Source organism: Pongo abelii, chromosome 3, assembly GCF_028885655.2.
Source record: "Pongo abelii isolate AG06213 chromosome 3, NHGRI_mPonAbe1-v2.0_pri, whole genome shotgun sequence".
In the NCBI taxonomy this organism is placed as follows: Eukaryota; Metazoa; Chordata; class Mammalia; order Primates; family Hominidae; genus Pongo; species Pongo abelii.
Window position 1 is genome coordinate 177,115,802 of NC_071988.2, and position 20,730 is coordinate 177,136,531.

At 36.1% G+C, this 20,730-nt stretch overlaps 1 protein-coding gene across 1 annotated transcript in view; it reads left to right on the forward strand.

Annotated features, from left to right (window-relative positions):
• Positions 1 to 441: 441 nt before the first annotated feature.
• Positions 442 to 20,730, forward strand: part of NPY2R (neuropeptide Y receptor Y2) — a 44,684-nt gene continuing 24,395 nt past the window's right edge. The window contains exon 1 of the mRNA XM_054554622.1: positions 442 to 515. The gene's annotated coding sequence lies outside the window, so the exon portion shown is untranslated. The remainder of the gene's footprint in view (positions 516 to 20,730) is intronic.

Genomic DNA, 20,730 nt, shown 5'->3' on the forward strand with positions numbered 1-20,730 from the left:
TGATGACTTTTGTCCTCTGGGTAGATACCTAGTAGTGGGATTGGTGGATCAAATGGTAGATCTACTTTTAGTTCTTTAAGGAAGCACCACACTATTTTCCATAGTGGTTGTACTAGTTTACATTCCCACTAACAGTATAAAAGTGTTCCCTTTTCACCACATCCATGACAACATCTATTATTTTTTGATTTTTTGATTATGGTCATCATTGCCGGAGTATGGTGGTATTACACTGTGGTTTTGATTTGCATTTCCTGCAGGCATTTTTAAAGCACTCCAGAGGATACTAATATGCAATGAGGATGGAAAAGCATGGCTTTATGCCATATATTGTCTCACTTATACCACAAAATTTTGGTACACCTCCAAATTCTCTTAGCTATGCTCCCTTTTCTGTGTGTTTTTTTTTTAATTTCATGGTTAAGAAGGCATAAAGATTACGTATTGAGGAACCATATTCATTCAGATAAAGCCACAGACACGAATTCTCATAGAAGCTTATCAAACATAAACAGGTAACTAAATGTGTTTTTCTCTCTTTTAAGCAGTATATTTTAGTTTTGATTAATTTGGTTTTACTTCCTTTGTGTTGCTTAAAAGAAAGATTTTATTTCTCCTGCAGTCTAAATTCATGCATGAAAATGTTTCTACCTCCAGTGCTTATGTACTTTAATACATGTTTTAATGCTTCAATAAACAGCATTTAAACTGTTTAAATCATTTTGAGATTAAGTTCAACTTAATCATTTGTTCGAATGTTAGTATGAGCTGCAGTTTTTGGACATCTGTAGGTGATTCATTTACTCCATTTCTGAGCATTAGATAACTGGATTTTTCTGGCTTTCTGATCAGAGTTTTTGCATTGATCTTTTTCAGAAAGACTCTGGGATTATAACGTGGAAATAGTGAATTTCTGACTGCAATTGGTGTTGAAAAAGCTAAGAACCAAGTTTCCCTTAAATAATTAGCTCCATATTCAAAAGAATTAAAGTGTATATACCAGGTACTGTTATAGGTATCTAAATGTTGTCTCATTTATTTCTCATAAATATTCTATTCACATTTGCCAAATGCTATGATTTCTATTGCAATAAAATGGGTGAGAAGAAGGTCTCCTAGGTGGTAAGTGATAGAGCTCAGATATTTGGACAAGGAAATTTGGCATATCATTGGCTGAACTTTATATATATATATATATATATATATTTTAAATCCCTACTTTAAAATCTGTTTTAAGTATTTGGATCAGGATATATTTCACTCAGTAAACAGCCTAAGAAGAGAACTTTTACTATATAAGGCATAAAGGAAGACTGTAGATTTAAAAATTACATTTTGGGAACTAAAATTATACATCCCCATTCTGGGAAGATAGTTCTCTTCCATCCCTAATAACTCTGAGACATAGCCATGATAGAAAAGAATTTTGGGAACAAGTGTAAAAAGTCTCAAAGTAGGTTTGAGGAAGTGCAATTTGGAGAGTTCAGGAGAGAAAGGATGTGAATGTAAATTTTCTGATATTCAGGCATTGCCATGAATCAAATAATTACTTCTGATAACATGAAAATTATCACACAATACTAAATTCGACCATACTCATTTTTATTCATTATGACTCTTTCGCTACAAGGATGTAAAATTGCACTTAATAAAACTGAGTTATTCTGAAACTATTCTCTAATAGAGAGAAAATTTTAAAATCTTTAAAAATGGATTTGGATCTTAATCTTCTATATGAAAGGGAAAAGATAATTCATTTGTGAAGCCTGAGGACCCACCTTGCTCTTCTATCATAATTTTCCATAGTTAGTTTGAGAAAGTCTTGCACAAAATATGACTGAAATGTGAAGCAGCAATTTTAGTGTATCATTAAGGCAAATTTCGCCAGCTGAGTACCATTTGCAAAAAAGCAAGATTTGGTTTTGCCATTATGATTTCAAGGAGTACGAAGAAAGAAAAAGAAATGATGCAAGTTCAGTATAATCTGCTGAAGTATTTGTAAATACACAGGGGAGATACAGTCAGTGAAAACTGCATGTATTTAAAGTTTTTAAAAGTGGAAGAGAAAATAAGGTCGACTTACCTGAACATCAGTTAAACCCCAATGAAGAAAGAAAGTTCTGTCTATACTATCTGTACTATCTGTACTAAAACCAACCTCACTTCTGCTGTCTGGTCATGCTTTTCAATATCCAAATCTTAGCCTAGTCTTTAGTCCTGTTTTTCTTGGTATTGCTAAGAAAATGGAAAGATCATTTTGTTTTATGTGTAATTAGCAGATTTTAATGTTGGTAAAAGTAGTTAGTTGCAATATTCATATAATAGCGATTTGTCAGTTTTTATGTATAATTTTTGTTAAAAGCCTATTCTCAAGTGTAGTGTCAAACAAAAATGACAAGATACTAATCTATTAGCTCATCTTTGCTCACATGTCTGAGAAAGTGATATGTACTAATTTTCTGTTTGTTCCAAGTGATAGTGGTTAAACTGATCAGTTCAAGCAAAATATAAAAATAAAGAAAAAAGAAAAGAAAGAAAGAAAGAAGGAAAGAAAGAAAAGGAAAAAAGAAAAAAAGAGGGAGAGAGAGAGAGACAATTTAGTGGGTCACACACACCTGGGAAGGGCCAAAGTTCATGCCATTGAAATGGGCCCAATCGTCTCATAGAACGGATATTTATGGGATTTTTTGAATAAACATACAAGTTAACCTTCCTAATTTTAAAACTTGAAATGTACATCTGTCTCATCTAAGTTCCTACCTCAGGAAAACAAACTTCAGCCAAGGAAATGAAACTTGTCAGATCACCATATCCAGACAATGAGATGTCAGACATCTTATCCATCATGTTTGCTTCCTTACCCCTCTCCAATTCCTGTTTTCCCTGCTAAAAAGAACCCCCAATTTTAGTTGGTTGGTGAGATAGATTTGAGACTGTATATCCCTTCTCTTGGCTGTAGCACCCTATTAAAGCCTTGTCTCAGTGACTGGAAGTCTTTGCAGTGAGCAGCAGGACCTAGTGAAGCTCTGGCATTTCACTAACACAAGCAGCCCTGCCTCTTTCCCTCCATCTCTCAGTCTTGCATTGAACTCTGTTGGCTTTCTTCTCGGGTGGGGTCTTTCTATGTGGTAGATGGCCACTGGCAGATCAAGGAATATAATACTCCCATAGTGATCATACAGCCTTGTTTGCTCAGGATAGTATTGGTTTGTGCCCAATGTATTAAGCTATTAAAAGGTTCCCTTTTCCTTTCAGAATTCTTCTGTTTACATGATAAATTAGGTGGTTACCCTACCTGATAGCCAGTGCAGCCACCACGTTAGGATACATAAACACAACTTCAGCTTTGTGTCCCCACAGATCTTTAACATTTACTCAGTGAGGGTAGTCTCTTCTGCCTTTGCGTAGTAGTCTGTTCATGCTGCTTTGGCAAAACTGCACACACTAGATAATTTATAAAGAATGGGAGTTTATTTCTCACAGTTGTGATGGCTACAAAGTCCAAGATGAGGGCACTGGCAGATTTGGTATCTGGTGGGGACCCAGTGTCCCTTCCAAAATGGTGCCTTGCTGCATCCTCCAGAGGGGTGAGTTGTACCTTCACATGGCAGAAGGGACAAAGCAGGAGGAGGATGAACACTGTGTTCCCATGGCAGAAGAGCAGAAAAGGGCCTAAGCTAGTTCCTTCCAGCCGTTTTTATCACATAATCACTTCCTAGAAGGCCCCACTTCTTAATACCTCAGAAGAGAAATTAAGTGTTAACACATGCATTTTGGAGAGGACACATTCAAACCATAAGATTCTGACACTGGCCCCCCAAATTCACGTCCTTCTCACGTGCAAAATGCATTCATTCCATCCCAGTAGTCTCCAAAATCTTAATTCATTCCATCTTCCACTCAAAAGTGTGAAGTCCATGTTCTCACCTAAATGTCATCAAGTCAGAGATAGGTTAGACTCAAAGGTGTGTTTCTTTCTGAGGCAAATTGCTCTTTAGCTGTTAACCCGTGAAATCAAGCAAGTTATATGCTCCCAAAATACAAATGGCTAGGCAGAAACAGGACCCACACTTCCAATCTGAAAGGGAGAAATAAGCCAGAAGAAAGGGTTAATGGGTACCGAGTAAGTCCCAAACTCAACTAGGCAAACAAGCTTTAACTCTTAAAGCTTGACAATAATCTTTGACTCCATGTCCCACCTCTGGACACACTGGGGTCCCCACCAGTTCAACTTAAATGTTTCAGCTGTCACTCATTTAAGTCCCCTGCCTACAGTTTTCCCAGGCTGGTGCTGCATGCCAGTGGCTCAATAGTTCTGGGAGTGCAGGCATAGCCTTGCTCCCATGGCTCCACTGGATATTGCCTCAGTGGGGTGTCTTTGTGGTAGCCCCACCCCTGTGTTAGTTTTCTGCTTGTGCTCTCTGAGGGATCCTTCAAAATCTAGGTGAAGGCAGTCATGCCTCCCCAGCTTGTGCACCCTACACACCCATAGAGTTAGCACCACATGTATGCCATCAAAGTTTACAGCCTGTATCTTCCAGAGCAGCAGCCTTAGCCACACCTAGGTCTGCTTGAGCCACCACACCAAAAACCCCTGCCTTTTATCACCACCACATTGGGGGTTAAGTTTCACCATAAATTTTGGGGAGAACCTACCTTCAAACCATAGCACCTGGTTGGAAACTTACCTCATATGGTATTTCTGCTTACTCTGAAGTTATAAGCAGGTCTATGGTTCTGTGTAGTCACAAAACAGTCTAATTTTAGTTATAAGAATATTTCTAGTCTAAGAATTTAGTTGCTTGCTTTGAAGTTTCTTCAAATATTCTTCCTCCCCTCCCATCAAGCTAAGGCCAGAGGTTGGCAGCTACTTGCCTTTGAAATACTGTGAGATCATCTGCTCTTGTTCCTCATTCACACCTTTCCTTGTATCTTAACTACTGTTTTAAAACCACCAAGATGAATGTCAGGGGAAGATGAAGCTGTGTTAGGTTAACAGCTCTCCTGGAAGAGGCAGTACCCAAAAAGTGTGGGTTTCAAGGCAGCAAAAAAGTGGCAGTAAATATTTATCTTGTTATCAATTTAACTCCATCTTTGTTCAAGATTATTTTAATTCTTTTAATTTTATTGAGACTCATTTTACTGCTTAGCATGTGCACTAGCTTGACATATGTTTCATGTACTTCTGAAAATATGTACACGAAGTTATAAAGTAAATTTTTATATAAATGTCAATGAGGAGGAATTTGTTGATACTGCTGTTGAAGTCTTCTATAACATTTTGGTTTTCTGTCTACTTGTTCTACAAGTACTGAGAGAAGAGGTTGAAACAGGCAACTGTATTTGTGTATTTGTTTCTTTATCATTTTACTATTTCAGTTTTTCTTCATATATTTTGAAACTTATTTGAAGCATATTAAGTGAGCGTGCATTTAAAATTGTCAAATCTGAGTAAATAGAACCCTTTATATTTATTAATGAAGTTACCCTTTGTCTATGCTAAAATTACTTGCTCTGAAGTCTGCTTTGTCTGATATTCATTTTCATTAAATTTGGAAACCCTGCAGATATTTCTTCAAGTACTTTTGCTGTTTCTCCCCTTCCTCCTTTTGGAACTCCTATTGCCCAACTCTTAGACAACTTGATATTTCTTCACAGGTCACCGAGTAATTGTGTATAATTAGTCCTTTTTTCTCTGTATTCTTCATTTTTGCTAGTTTCTATTTCTTTATCTTTAAACTCACTATACTTATTTCCTGCAAAGACCAACTTGCTGGTAATTTCGTTTAGTGATATTTTTATTTTTAGTACTGTATTTTTCATATCTAGAAGTTATCTTTTTCATATGTGTCATTTTTTCTCTTAATTATGAACATTAATGTTTCCAATGGCAACCCAGAGAATACAACATAATTGCAATAGCTTTCTTAATGTTCTTGTGTGCTAATTCTATCATATCTTTATTTCTGTGTTTATGTCTATTATCTGACATTTTCCTGGTTATGGGCCATATTTTCCTGCTTCATTGTATGTCTACTTATTTTTGACTGGATGCCAGATATTGTGGATTTTTCTTGTGTGTGCCAGATTTTGTTGTATTCCTTTTAAGTGGTGTTGAAATTTTTTGGCAAGCTGTCAAGTTACTTGAGGGACAGTTTGATTGATTTGAGGCTTGCTTTTAAAGCCTTTTAGAAGGCTTGTTTAGAGTAGTCACTACCCTTGGGTTTATTTAGCCCCCATTTCTATGATATGAGCAGTTTAGGATCTTCACTGACTGCCCTGTGTATGCAGTGAGTCTTTTCAACTCTGGTTGGTGGCAACTCATATATTTTCAGCCCCAGTATGAACTCTTGGGAGTTTTCATCTCTGGCAACTGCTGTTTCCACGGAATTTGTCTTATGTTGGCTCATGCGAGCTCACTTTCTGCATATACAGGTTGGGTTTTAGTCAAGACCCAACAGGACCCCATGCAGCTTTTGTAGCTTTAACTGCAAAGTTTCCTCTTTTTTGATATTCTATCCCACAAATTCTAGACTGCCTGACCTCCCTAAGGTCTGGTCTGCGTCTCCTCAAGTCAATAAGACCAGTGGAGGAATCTCACTCTCTCTTCCAACATCTTGAAATTTTCTCCTGGAAGAAAGCTGATGAGATCATAGTGTTCATTTCAGTGGTTTACTTTGTCTGAGAGACAAGTCCTATACTTTCTATTGTCTAGTATGTAAACATAGTTATTTCTATATTTTATTTTATTTTATTTTTTTTATTGCTTACAACAGAGGGGTGATTCCAGACACTGTTACTTTCTTTTCCTATTTTTTTTCTTTTTCTTTATTTTTTCGTAAGATGGGGTCTTGCCATGTTGTCCAGGCTGTTCTCAAACTCCTAGGCTCAGGGAATCCTCCTGCCTCGGCTTCCCAAAGAGCTAGAATTACAGGTGTGAGCTGCTGTACCTGGCCTGAAACTGTTACTTTCACATGGAAGCAGAAATGCTGCCATCAGTAATTTTAAAAATAACATTCCTGCTATGAATTTTGTATTTTTTATAAACTTTAGATGTGCAATTAGGAAAAACTTTTTTCTTTTAACACAAAGAGTGCTAACATCCACTTGTCATGAAAATTTGCTTGAATGCAGTTCATTACACAGATGATTTTCTCCATCTTTCCTCAACTTGAAACAATGTGATTGCTCAGTGGAATAGATTTTTTAGATATTCTTTCATTATTATACTTCTTATACAAGTTGACAAGATAATTTTTTACCAACTTGCATGGCTTACACATTTTGTGATTCTGTTATTTTGTGATAAACAATACAGTTTTATCCTTCTGACTATTTTTTTCTAATATTCCAGGGAAAAATTGAGGCTTCCTAAGTCTTCCCTTAAATCTTGGAACTCTAATATATATATTTGATGACTATTTTTTCTTTGCAAAGTCTTCCAATTAGGCTTCATGTTTTTTACAGTTTTTATATTAGAGTAGGCATGTTAGTAACTGTCTATTTGTATGAGAAATAAGAGCATTCAATTTTAAATATTTTCTTGATTTTTGACGTTTTTATTTATATTTGACATTTTAAAACACATTTATTTATTATATATAAATAGATTATATGTGATAGTAATGTCTATACATTTGAACTGATGAAATTACATTTTATTGGTGATTCAAGTAAAATAAATAGTCTAAAAGTCAGTGATGAGACTTTATCAAAATGGTGAGCAACTGTTAGTAAAGTTGAAGACATAAACAAATTATAGTTTTCCTTTACTTGTATTACTAGAAAAGTCAGAATGAATAAATCTGTGCAAACATACTTTGTACTTTTTACATGACATGGAGGTCATTTCCAGGATCAGTTTTAGGGTAATTGTAAGCCCTTCACATGCACAATTACCCGGTAGTGCATTCAAAAGTTACATAGTACATGGATAACTTCTTATAGTGAGGAACTGCCCTGACACTTCAGGATATCTAGACTCTTTTGATCTCATTCACGAAATGATTGTGGTACCCTCCAATCCGCCCATCACTGTGGCTTCCAAAAAACCCTCACAAATTTCTGAAGCACAGAATTTAGGATGTTATCACCAGTGGTATGAAATATTCAAAGAGTTAGGGAGAAATAAACGTTGGAATACATATAGAATATGCCAACCATTCACTTATCTCCTTAAGGATCTTCTGTAAAAGAGCATTAAAAAAAAAAAAAAAAACCTTACTATGGTCTGGATGTTTGTGTCCCCTCAAAATTCATATATGAAATCCTACCTTTAAAGGTGATGGTATTAAGAAGAGGAGCCTTTGGGAGATGATTAGATCATAAATGGGATTAGTACCCTTATAAAACAGGCCTAAGAGAGCTTTTGCCGCTTCCACCAAGTGAAGCCACAATGAGATGGTGTCACCTATGCACCAGAAAGTGGGTCCTCACCAGGCACTGAATCTGTTAGCAGCTTCATCTTGGACTTCCTAGCCCCCAGAACAGTGAGAAAGTTGTCTACAAACTACCCAGTTTATGGTATTTTGTTTTGGCAACCCAAACAGACTAAGATGTTCCACACCAAGACATTGACAAATACATTGGTGGGACTAGCACAAACTTCCATAACACACATGGTAGTGGGTCTTCTTTGTAGAGGAAGGGTGAACATGAACAGGTTGCCATTAAAAGGGGCTCTCTGAATTCAATGGGGATGATGGAATGTCCCAGTTGAAGGAATCCAAAAAAATATAACTTGACTGTCAGGTGCAAAGTGAGTGTGGTTTCCCCAATAAGCAGTAGAACTAAAGGAATAAGCAGAATGGTTTGTCCCACAGAGAGAATAACTAAAGGCTAATTAATCATGGGTTCCTTAAGACCAAAAGAGTTATCAACCATCTAAGATATTATCTAGGTTTTAATTCCTTGATTCCAACCACATTGCTCCATCCTACCCCTCACACCACCACCAAAAGGAAAAGCATTTTTAAAACCGGGCATAATTTGAGTCAGTTACCATGTTTCTGGAGTCCACTGGTCTTAGTTGTATGTAAATTTATCCTCTCCAGAATTTAAGACAAATTGCACTACCTACCTCTAAAAGCAATATGCATCTGTCACTTGTGGGTGTCTTTGGATTTCAGAGGTAACACAAAACTGCATTTGGTCATGTTTCCCAAACTAATTTAGTGATAATTCAGAAATTTGAAATGGGGCCCAGAGAAAGAGAAGTTTTGGTGGCTGCATCGTGGAATACTGCGAGCTGATGTCACTTGGTTCTTTAGAGTCAACAGAGCGAATGATGTTTAAAGTGTCAGTGCTATGCAGAGCCTCTCCCAGGCCACAATAGGAGAATCACAATGAAGTTCTCTTGGGTTTTAAAGCAAACTCCTCTTGGTTGAAAAATATTATTTTAAAGTAAGAGATTTTGACCAAGAATTATTATTCTTGGTTTTAAATAGGAACTTGGAAGAGAGTGACCATCTGAACATGGGACACAGGGAGAACATTCAACCCAAGCTCCCTGTCATGAGCTGCTATAGGTTTTTGTTTGTTTGTTTGTTTTTTGAGATGGAGTCTTGCTGTTTCACCCAGGCTGGAGTGCAGTGGCGCAATCTTGGCTCACTGCAAACTCCGTCTCCTGAGTTCAAGCGATTCTCATGCCTCAGCCTCCCGAGTAGCTGGGATTACAGGCGCCCATCACCATGCCCTGCTACTTTTTGTATTCTTGGTAGAGATGGGGTTTCACCATGCTGGTCAGGCTGGTTTCGAACTCCTGACCTCAGGTGATCCACCTGCCTTGGCCTCTCAAAGTGCTGGGATTACAGGCATGAGCCACCATGCCCGGCAGAGCTGTTCTAGTTTTATTAATCTGTTAAACCATAAGTTCGGGTATTCCTCGGAGCACTCCGTCATCAAGTAAATGTGTTAAAAGCAATTCTGTGGCCTGACCAAGTAATGAATATACAAATTGTATAACAAGTTGTATAAGCAATCAACTCACACTCTCTCTGTGCAGTACCTACTTTGCTAAACAAACGCCTCTATTTCAGTGCACATTTATGACCTCATGGGAGTTCCCTATGACCTCAGGGCTGAGGAGGAAATATAGGAATTTTATTTCCAAATGACTTTGCATAATAATCTGGTTCCATCCAGAAATGAAATGCTGTCGTTTTCGCCAGCTAAGGAAGACTCCAAGAGACAGCCTGGAAGGAAATACACTCCAAGTTGAGCAGAACTTCAAGTGGAACATCTGGTTTTCACTGTTTGTTTGTTTGTTTGTTTTTCTGAAAGAAGAGATGGCCAGAGGCATGGATCTACATACATTTATGGACAATGTTTAATGATTTTGTTAAAAGGATTAGAGAAATGAGGATAAGGAGACTTGCAAGAAGAAGGCATCAACAGATGTTTTACAAAGGGCCTAGAGTGTGAGGAAATGAGTGAACCATTGGAACAACTGGAATGCTTGCTCCAATATTGAAAGCATCCAGCAATTATGTGGACAAGACCTCCTGCTCTGCACAGTGCTTGCTTACTGCGTTCCTGAACAAAATGACAATAGTGGTAGGGATTACACAGGGACTCAACAACATGGACTGCCCTGCAAAACACTATACCCTCAAAGCCCCTAACCAAACCCCAAACCTATATACTAAGCAAATCAACAAGCCATTTACTTCACAGTGAAAATGACAACTATAAGTTCCATCCTTAGTAAACTCCATCCCCTCTCTTACCTACAAATGTGTCCATGTCACCCTTCTTCCTCCTGTCTCCCCTTTAGACTCAGAATAGGAGCTGTACACCCAGTTTAGGGATAATACCTCTCCTTTACTCTTGATGATATCTTGTTCCATTTTATTCAAGGCTTAGCTATTATTCCTTTTATGCTTTCTATAGGTCTTTTCAGGTACAGTGAAGTTCCATCTTATTTAAGAAGAACCCTCTCTTGACACTGAACCCCACCTCTAGCCTCAAACAATATTTCTCCTTTCATGCCCAGATAAGTCCCTTGACAGGCTGGCCTACCCTGGTTGTCTCTACTTTCCCAAGTTGCTTTTACCCTGAAAATCCAAAGTTCATCTTTGTACCTATTCTTACTAGATTAGAGACATATAATATCAAGTAATTATTAAACCCAGAGAAATAATTTCTACGTGGAGATGTTTTAAGTTATCTCACATTAGACTTTGAGAAGCCCATACTACTTGTATTTATTCCAAGGCTAAAAAACAAAGCTAAGTATACTCTCTCAACCTATAAATAAATTTGGGTGGATTTCTCTGTCCTAGAGATCCTCCAAAGTACACACTCTCTCTGCCAGGAAAGACCCATGAAGCTGGGGCTCCCTGAGCCATAAAAAAGGTCTGAGACCTATTTTCTTCCATTGGCTTTGCAGGCAGTGGTTTCATATACCAAGTACAATCATTATTTCTTAGTGTTTTCTTTGTCATATCTGAATAACTGAGAATCATTCTCAAATATTGTGCTGCGCGATAGCCTTTATTGCACAATCTATTTGTCTAATTGTGTCTGGTAAAATGTAATACAAATTATTATTAAACCTATGCAAGTAACTGTATTGTCATGAAAAGTAAGGGAAAGTAGTCAAAATATTTGTTTCTGAATTCTGTCAGTGAATATCAGATACTATGGAAAAGATATATTTCATTTTATTTTTAAATACATAGTCTGCTAAATTGAAGACTAGACATAGATTAAGAATAAAGAAATATAGCTTCCACATATTTTCCTTGAAAGACAAAATCCTTGAAAAAATATCAATATTCCCAATAAATAAACAAAATTAAATGTCCCTTATCAGTTTATTTAGCCCTATGCAGTTAATTTTTGTTCCACTGGATCCTGGGTCAGCCCTCTACTTTCATGAAGTCATCTGCTTCTGGACTCAAAAGAGCCCCAGAAATCCTGACTCAGTCCCCTGGCACAATTTCAAAGATATTCAAGGCAAGTCTGCCTAGGAATCTGTGTGCAAGGGTTTATTATTTGAATTGTCTATTATTAAAAGTTTCTATTACAGTCCCTTCCTTGAGGCTCTGAGACTGTTCTTGGCCAAAGACAAAAATTCTGGTCTGAGTTAATAGCAGGGTTATAAGCCTCAAAGTAAGGCTTATAACTGCAGATGAGACAGACTGGTATAGTTAATTTATTGCAATAACCAACAATATTGGAATGAGAGAGAGTAAAAATCCTGTTAGGTACAACTATATATATATATATATATTTTTTTTTTTTTTTTCTTCTGAGACGGAGTCTCGCTTTGTCACCCAGGTCCTCAGCCTCCCGAGTAGATGGGACTACAGGCACCTGCTACCACACGTGGCTAATTTTTGTATTTTTAGTAGAGACGGGGGTTTCACCATATTGGCCAGGCTGGCTTCAAATTCCTGACCTTGTGATCTGCCTGCCTCGGCCTCCCAAAATGATGGGATTACAGGCGTGAGCCACCACGTCCAGCCAACATGTATTTTTAATAAAAACTCCTTCAATATTTCCTCTAAACATAAAGACATATTATGATAGTGAGGTCATTAAAACACCTCCAAGGTCTTCCAGTCTATTCTGTAGTCCCTGAAAAATTTACAGTAGCAACATTTTACCTATACAAAATTATCCTTTGATTGAACATTTATCCCCATAGAGTTCTTATAATACTGTTAGTAGTAATTAAGAAATATGGAGCATAAAAAAACTAGTTATTTCTATATCCCTTTCTTCATAATGCAAATAGACTCCCTGGAGAAAATCTCTAAGTTAGTTTTAAATATTAAAAAAATGCTTTTTTTTTTTTGTAAATGGAGGATCTAATTTTGGTACAACAAAAATCAAACAAGTTTTTGAAAGTTTCTTGTCACTTGATTAAGAGAGAATCATGTGTGCCTGGTGAATAATAACTGCCTATCTATTTAATCAGTGTAGATTACAGTTTTTTAAGAAAGCATAAAAGACAGTCACACCATCTATTGTAAGAAATATTAGCTTTTTCAGGGGTGAGTGAAATGTGTTCTTCTTTTGTTTTGTAAATAATCAAGGACATGATAAGCATATACATCATGTTTACACCTCTGAAAAGTGACAAGAGCAATAGTACACATTCATTAACAAGGCCCAAAAGTATCGCCACTCTGTATCATACTAAGAATCAAAGGGACATGTGTTAACAACTATGCCTTATGACCAAGGTGTCAGTGTTCTTTCCTGCTTAAAATTTACTCAGGGATCCAAAGATTATTTATTAACTAGACTTAATATTAGTCCAAGGTTATACAGTTAATTAAGAATCTTGGATGTCATGTTTTAAACTAACACATAAGAAAACATGATTCTGCCTATATAAAAAAATTTGTCAGACTTGTGACTCAATTTAGTTTAACACAGCTTTATATTAACCATAATGATAAATCATATTTTAGGTTATTTGATTAGTAAAGCAGTGTAAGAAATTTAGTAAGTTCAGATGAACTAGTGTCAACTAATGTGAAAACAAACACAAATCTGAAAATCACATCAAGAAAAAGCCATATAGCTGTGTGCATTTTTTGTTTATTTTTTGTTTATATTTTTAAATTGACAAGTTAAAATTGTATAGATTTACAGTATACAACATATTTTAATATATGTTTGCATTGTGGATTGGTTAAATCAAGCCAATTAACACATGAATTACCTGATATGCTTGCTATTTTTTGTGTGTGTATGGCAAGAGCACTGAAAATCTACTCTCTTAATAATTTTCATGTATACAATATAATGTTAGTAACTATACTCATCATGATACACAGTAGATCTTTAAAATTTATTCCTCGTAACTGAAATTTTGTGTCCTTTGACCGACATCTTCCTGACCACCCCAGCTTGGTAACCACTGTTTTACTCCCTGTTTCTGTTAGTTCAAATATAGCTGTGTTTTTCAACCAAGCTCATTCAAGTAATGTGATTTATCTAAGAATTCACCTGGACTGTGTAAACTTGGGTTGTTATATAAAAATATTTCTTGGCTGTCAGTTAAAAGAAAAAATTTCCTTAAAAGTCTAACACATAGAAGTATGAAAAGTTCAGCTTCTTTATTTTCTACAATTTTGGAGAAAGATGAGATTTATGTTAGTCTTATTATTCTCTATGAAGTAATTAGAACAGAGCTCCTTTAATTAGAGGAACTTCAGAATCTAATTAATTGGAACCTAATGGAAGTAGGAAATAGTTTATACTGATGCAACAGATAAAGGTTTTTCTCAGTTACAGATGCGCAGGCACACAGCTTGCAGCTCCACTCTCAGCTGTGGGTAAATTAATCACTGAAACTCACTACATCAGACCTCAGAGAGATGTCCTCCTTTCTAGTGGCCACAAAATGATTCCTTAATTGATTTGTGTGAACAGATGGAATAAAATAATAAGAAAGTACACTCTCTACTATTTAACATGCAACAGAGAATAGATCCCCATCATCTTAGCAGGAATCACTAAAAGGTCAGATCATAAATCTGGTTTTCTGGTCATTGTCGCCGTTTTTGAGGAATACCATTTTCTATGTGCAAATGGAATGAGACTCTAAGAAAGACAAGAACCAAAAACACAAAGAAACAAACCAGTAGATATAAAACCTAGAGAATTGGAGAGTCAGCAAAGGTAAAATTTGATTGCTACTTCAGGAGCAGCGTGAGAGAGAGAGAGAGAGAGAGAGAGAGAGAGAGTGTCTTGCTCTTACACAGTGCAGTTTAACTGGCTTCGTTAAATGAATTCACTTGGGCATCTTGGCAGTACCTCCAAAGGATAATTTTCAAAATGTAAAGATAAAATACACACATGATTCATACAAATATAAACAGCATGTGTCAAATATTTTCTTCATCTTATTGATGAAAGAGTAAAATGGTAAGGTGAGTTCAGAAACTATTCATAGCTCTGGTCGCTTGTAGTTAATTTCATTACAAATAAGATTGTCAATGTAGTTGCAAAAAATGTTTAATGCTGCACAGAAAAATAAGCCACAACCTTTATCTTTTCCACTGAAAAGAAATTGCAACTGCAGTGGACAAAAATATGCAAGTTAATATGTAACCTAAGTCTAGGACCTTTAATTTGTTGTCAACAGTGAGCGGAATGAAGAACATTCTCCTAGATAATGCAATAAACCTTTGGTGGGCCTGGCAAACAATGCTTCTGAATATCATTGAAAAGACATGCCATCCACTTTCTTTTGAGGCCGTATTCCACATAACACACCCCAAAAGCACTTTGACTACAGCAGATCTAAAACTAAATCCATTATTATTTTTCAAAACATGTTTCTCTTTTTTACTTCCTCTTTTGGTTAGTGGCTTCACTATACACTCAATGACCATGTCCAAAGCTTGATAATCAGGCTGTCTCCTCCCTAACCTCATTCCCCATACAAAAGAATCACCTGTTCTATGTACATTATTTTTCAAAGTTTTTGAGATCTTCTCTCTAAGCTTAATCCTTGCCAAATTTTTGCATCCTAAAGTCTCTCATTTGGTGTTTTCAAACTTGTGTGTGCATCAGAATTACATGAGGTGGATTGTCTGCAGATTCTAAGATGGTTCCTGATTTCCCCTGTCTCCCAGTATTCAAGCCCTTGTATGAATCCCCCATCTTGAGTATGGACACCATGTGAATTGCTTCAAAACAGTTGAAAGCGGCAAAGGTGATGGGAGGTCTTTTCCATGATTATGTTACATATGAGTAAAACTTTCCTCTTGCTAGCAGACTCTTTCCCTTGCTGACTTTAATGAAGTAAACCTCCACATAGAGCGACCTATGTGACAAGGGACAGAAGAAGCTTCCAGGCAACAGCTAGCAAGGAGATGAAGCTCTCAGTCTGACAACCCACAAGAAACTGAATCCTGCTAGCAGCCATCTGACCTTAGAAGCTGATCCTTTCCCAGTCAAACCTCAGATGGGACCCCATATTTGTCCAAAATATTAACTGTAGCCTTGTGAGATATCCTGAAGTAGAAGACGTGGATAAACCATGTCCTAATTCCAGAAACTCTGAGATAATAAACACTTGTTGTTTCAGCTGAAAAACTTGTGGTAGTGTTTTATGTAGTAATAAATAACTAATAAGGGAACTTTTAAAAAATACAGGTTCTCAGACCTCTTTAAATGTAGGATGGGGACCAGAAACCTGCAGAGCTTTTTTTAAAGTGCTTCATGTAATTCTAATATTACAATATGCCTGATTTGTGAATCACTGTTCTAAGTCACATCCCTCTCTCCCATAAAACGTTTACATTGCTACCAGAATGTTCTTACTAAATCTCAAAAATGACTACACTTTTTGTGTGCTTTCAACCTCTCAATGACTATACATTATCAATACAATAATGCAACTAGCTGGCCTAGAGTACATCACCTTCAGTTACGCAGATACTATGTACCTCCTCAGTATAATCTTCTATCATTTCACCAAAGGCATCCTACACTGTATGGAGCCGGTCCCCTGTGTCAGCACTAACTGCATCTCCATGAATTTGCTAGAGTGTTTCCTCTGCTTAGAATTCCTGTCCTCTGTCCTAGCCCCCATCTGTTTGTATCTGGTAGATACAAATAAAATGTTAAATCTTCTGTGAATCATATATGTATTATAGGACTTACCACCTTGTGACATAATTAATTTTTAAAATGTATCTCTTGTCCACTAGATGGTGGGCTTTTGCATGGGCTAGACTCAAATTTATGAATCTTTTAGAGTAGCATTGTTAGAAGTTATATATCTATCACATACATAGAGCAAAATTCATGCCACAAAGTTATTGTTCAATATAATATAAAATGAATAAAAAATATACTTGTTCAGCCCTAGTTGCTTATAAAATGCCGTACATATCATCTTGCAGGGGCTCTACTCCTATGTTTCCTAATTCAATTTTTTATAAATCAAATAATGTCGGCAGCTTTCAATATTTATAGGAAATCTTCAGTAATTCCATTGGAAAGCAAAAAATCCTTTTGAGAGCATGTTACAATGTTACTTTTGCATATCCTTACTCTTTCTTTTCTTTAAGTTATATTGAGCTATTTGTCTTTTAAAGCAGAGTTCATCTGTATTAGTGATATCAAATTATACATTTGAACAAATGCTTTTCTCTCTCTGGATGTCACTGAATGTACATCAGGGCTAATGCTTAGGTTTTTAAATCCTGGGAGAAAGAGAAAATGCAGCTCAGGCCCACACATAGATAGACATTTACATGTTTTTAAAACCAATGCAATGACTCTGCAAGAATTGCATGGGCAACATTTGAATTCGAGTAAAATTTTAAAAATCCATGTTTCAAGTTAAATAAAAGGTATACCTTCCTGATGCTCCTAACTGCTAGGAAAAATGCTAAGATTAAAGAATGACTCTATTAGTTAAGACTGAATTAGATGCCTGTTTTCAAGTATTGTATCATTTCCTTGGAAAGGTCAAGAATATGGCTATTTAGAGTTTTGAGTTTTTAAGAAGAACAGAGTATTGAAAACATATTTTGTAATCAGAACATAGATTAAATAAATGATCACTCAAAACAAAACAGGTAACACAGTTTCACAAACTTTCTCTTATTTTTGACTTTCCCCAGCCTCAATTTCCTATACTATATTAGTGAGTAAGGGACAGATAGAGTAAAATAAAAGGAGGGTGTTTATTATATATTCTTGTTCTGTTCTCGAGTACTGTCATGTTTTAAATTAAATACTTGAAATGTATATTTTCTGTACAAAATAGCAAATGCATTGAAGAAGTGGGATAAAATCATGATAATTAGCTCAGAAATTCATTCAGTGACGTAAACCAGAATTGCCAAATATCAATAGCAATTTACCTGGAATTTACCTGGGTGCACCTTCAGAGCTTTAATGTATGAGGTTATGTCTATATTGGTCAAATGAAAAGGCAGGTGATTCAATATCCAAGCATCTTTCTTACTAAGGGGAAAATAAGCAAATTGGTAGTTTTTCTTTGTTGGCTCTCTCATTGTTACACAAAAAGCATTTAAATGATTACTGTTTGTGTTTCTCACTATATGTTTCCAATTCACAAACTTAATTATATTTTCAGAATTTAAATTTCATTTGTCAAAAAATAACTATTGTTTCTTAATTATCACAGAATTTTATTGCTGGAAGAGGGTTTTAAAGTTATCTATTTCATTGTTTCTCAACTAGATAACTACATGTTCAATTGGAAAAGATAAAGCACATTTGCGTTTTTGAAACCCCTAAACTAAGGGAGCAGAGAAGAGGCAGAATAGAAGGAGGTGAAGAAGAGAATGGAGATGCATTCTCCCGAAGGTTGCAGGAAAAGAAAAAGACACAGGCACTTAATACTTTGCTGAGTGGATCTTCGTTTGGTTAATGTGAACCTAGCTCCACATCTCATTTTCAGGTGAAGTGAGGACCATAAAATCTCACATTCTTTGTCCAATAGGAGGTACAAAAGCACAGGCATTCCCTAGTCAAGCAAGCTTTCCACCTTACCACCTAAATGTAATTCTCATAATCTTGGAACTGTAGCCTAACTGGAAGACTTTTCTTTCTTTCTCTTTGCACTTTTCTAAACTTATGTGAAAACTTTCCCATTTTTTCAGACATCTGGCAAATGCATAGTGAGGTACACTGAAGTACCATAAATCTAGATGCCAAAACACGTTTCACATTAATGTTTTCTACTTCTAATGGGAAAATAAAATTTATTAGAGGTACATACTTATGTTTTCTCCTTCTGTAACTAAGTGGCAAACCCTTATTCATCTCTCAAATCTTTGCCTGAATTTCATCTCTACATTCTCAGTTTTCCTAGGGAAAGTTAACCATGCATTTTACTTTGCTGGACTAAATTTATGGCTTGTGGACTTTCTAATGTTGTACTTATAACATTGCAACTTATTTTTCACATGTCAACACTTTAACTAGACTTTAAGCCCTTTGGAGCGAGAACTGTCACTCTTACTTCAGGGACTGGTAAAGTGGCTGTCACGTATTACATGCTCCATAAATATTTTATTTTAAAATGTTGTTTGATTATTTGTAGAGCAATATGGATTCTAGAAATCATTTATGTTTGGTGAATTTTAAAGTCACCACTTTATGCATCATCGTATGCAAAATATCATTCTCTGAGTGAATTTTCTGGTGATACTTTCATCTTATCTTTCTGAGTTCCAGTATTTATAGCATTTTTCTGTAAGGTAGGGGTATCAGTGTTCAAATCCATTTTACCTTAATAATGAAACTGCAAAGTAATTCTGGATCACAAGTGCTGTCTTTCAAAACAGGATTATTATAGTGTTCAAGACAGCTGCCAGAGATGAATGCACTTGCTTTGTTTTGTTAGCTGACCTGTTGATGTAACCTGTGGTTTTATATTTAAGAAGGCATAAACAGTTTGCAATTTTGTATCTGTTAGAACCAACTCCAAGAGACTGGCAAATAGAAAATAATTTCTATTTGAAATTATGTCACCTGTCTGATTTGGGGTGAGAATATATTAGTGAAGACATTGTGAAAAAAAAGTCCTAGTAGCTTGCTTATGACCATTCTAATCATTGCACAGGATAATTTGTAATGCTCAATTTACATTCTTGATCTAGGTATTTATAATAATTTTCTAAAACAAAAAAGAGTCCATTTCAGTCTGCAAAATATGCAATTTTCTATAGACATAGCTTGCTCTTAGTAAATATATTTAATATCTCACGCACAGTTTTAAAATTTTCAAAATTAATTGCTTAACAGCTTTCAATTTCTATACTCTATCATTGGCTCAAATACCCATCAATGAGTAACCAAGAGTTTAGTAAATGTAACTTGAAAATATGCAAGACTTCAAGAGAGGCACAACTCTTACGACTAACATTATTGTGAGAATAAACCATTTTCTCAGCTCCAAACCTCAAGACAGCTAGTGTTTTCTAGACCCAGTGTCTGGAAGTGAGGAAGAAGAGAAGGAATTATTTCTGTGTAGGCTGTAGAAGGACAAGGCCTAGTGCTGCCTGTTGTGGGTAATAACCCATTTAGATTTCCATTCATCTGGAATATCTTTTCTGGTATGAGTGTCCATTTTAAGTAGGCAAGAATGGAGTAGTAAGGGAGGACACAATAGTTTTTAAAAAATCTGGTGTTTGAGATTAAAGATGTTATGAGAAGGGATTGAAGGAGGCAAGATGTCCATTTAATAATAATAGCCAATATTTTTTGAGAGCTTACTCTGAGCCAAATGTAGAACTCTTTAATCCTAGAGACTATATATATATATGGTCCCATCGAATCCTTACAACAGCTTTATAGGTTCAATACTATTACCCCTCTTTCACAGATAAGGAATATGAAGCCCAGAGGACTTGTCCAGCTAATTTGCCCAGAAGCCTAATGGCTAATGGGTGGCATAACAAGTATTTAAATCCAGGCAGGCTAAGTCCCCAGCCCATTTACACATAATCATGAGGTCACAATTATCTCTGTTAGATGTGTGAGCCATTATTTATCCAAGGTGCAAGCAGGAATTAACTTCAGAAATAAGGGCTCACCTGAGAAATGGGATCCAAGGAGAAATGGAAAGATTTGTGTCCTTGAGTCAGAGGGAAATCTACTTTCCTTAGATGGTGGGGTGGATAACTTGTACCTAGAAGAGGAGGTGACAGCAAGAAGGAGAGACTTGTTCAGTATTCTCTCTAAGAGATGTGAGGTCCACCTAGGCATGGCACTGATGGA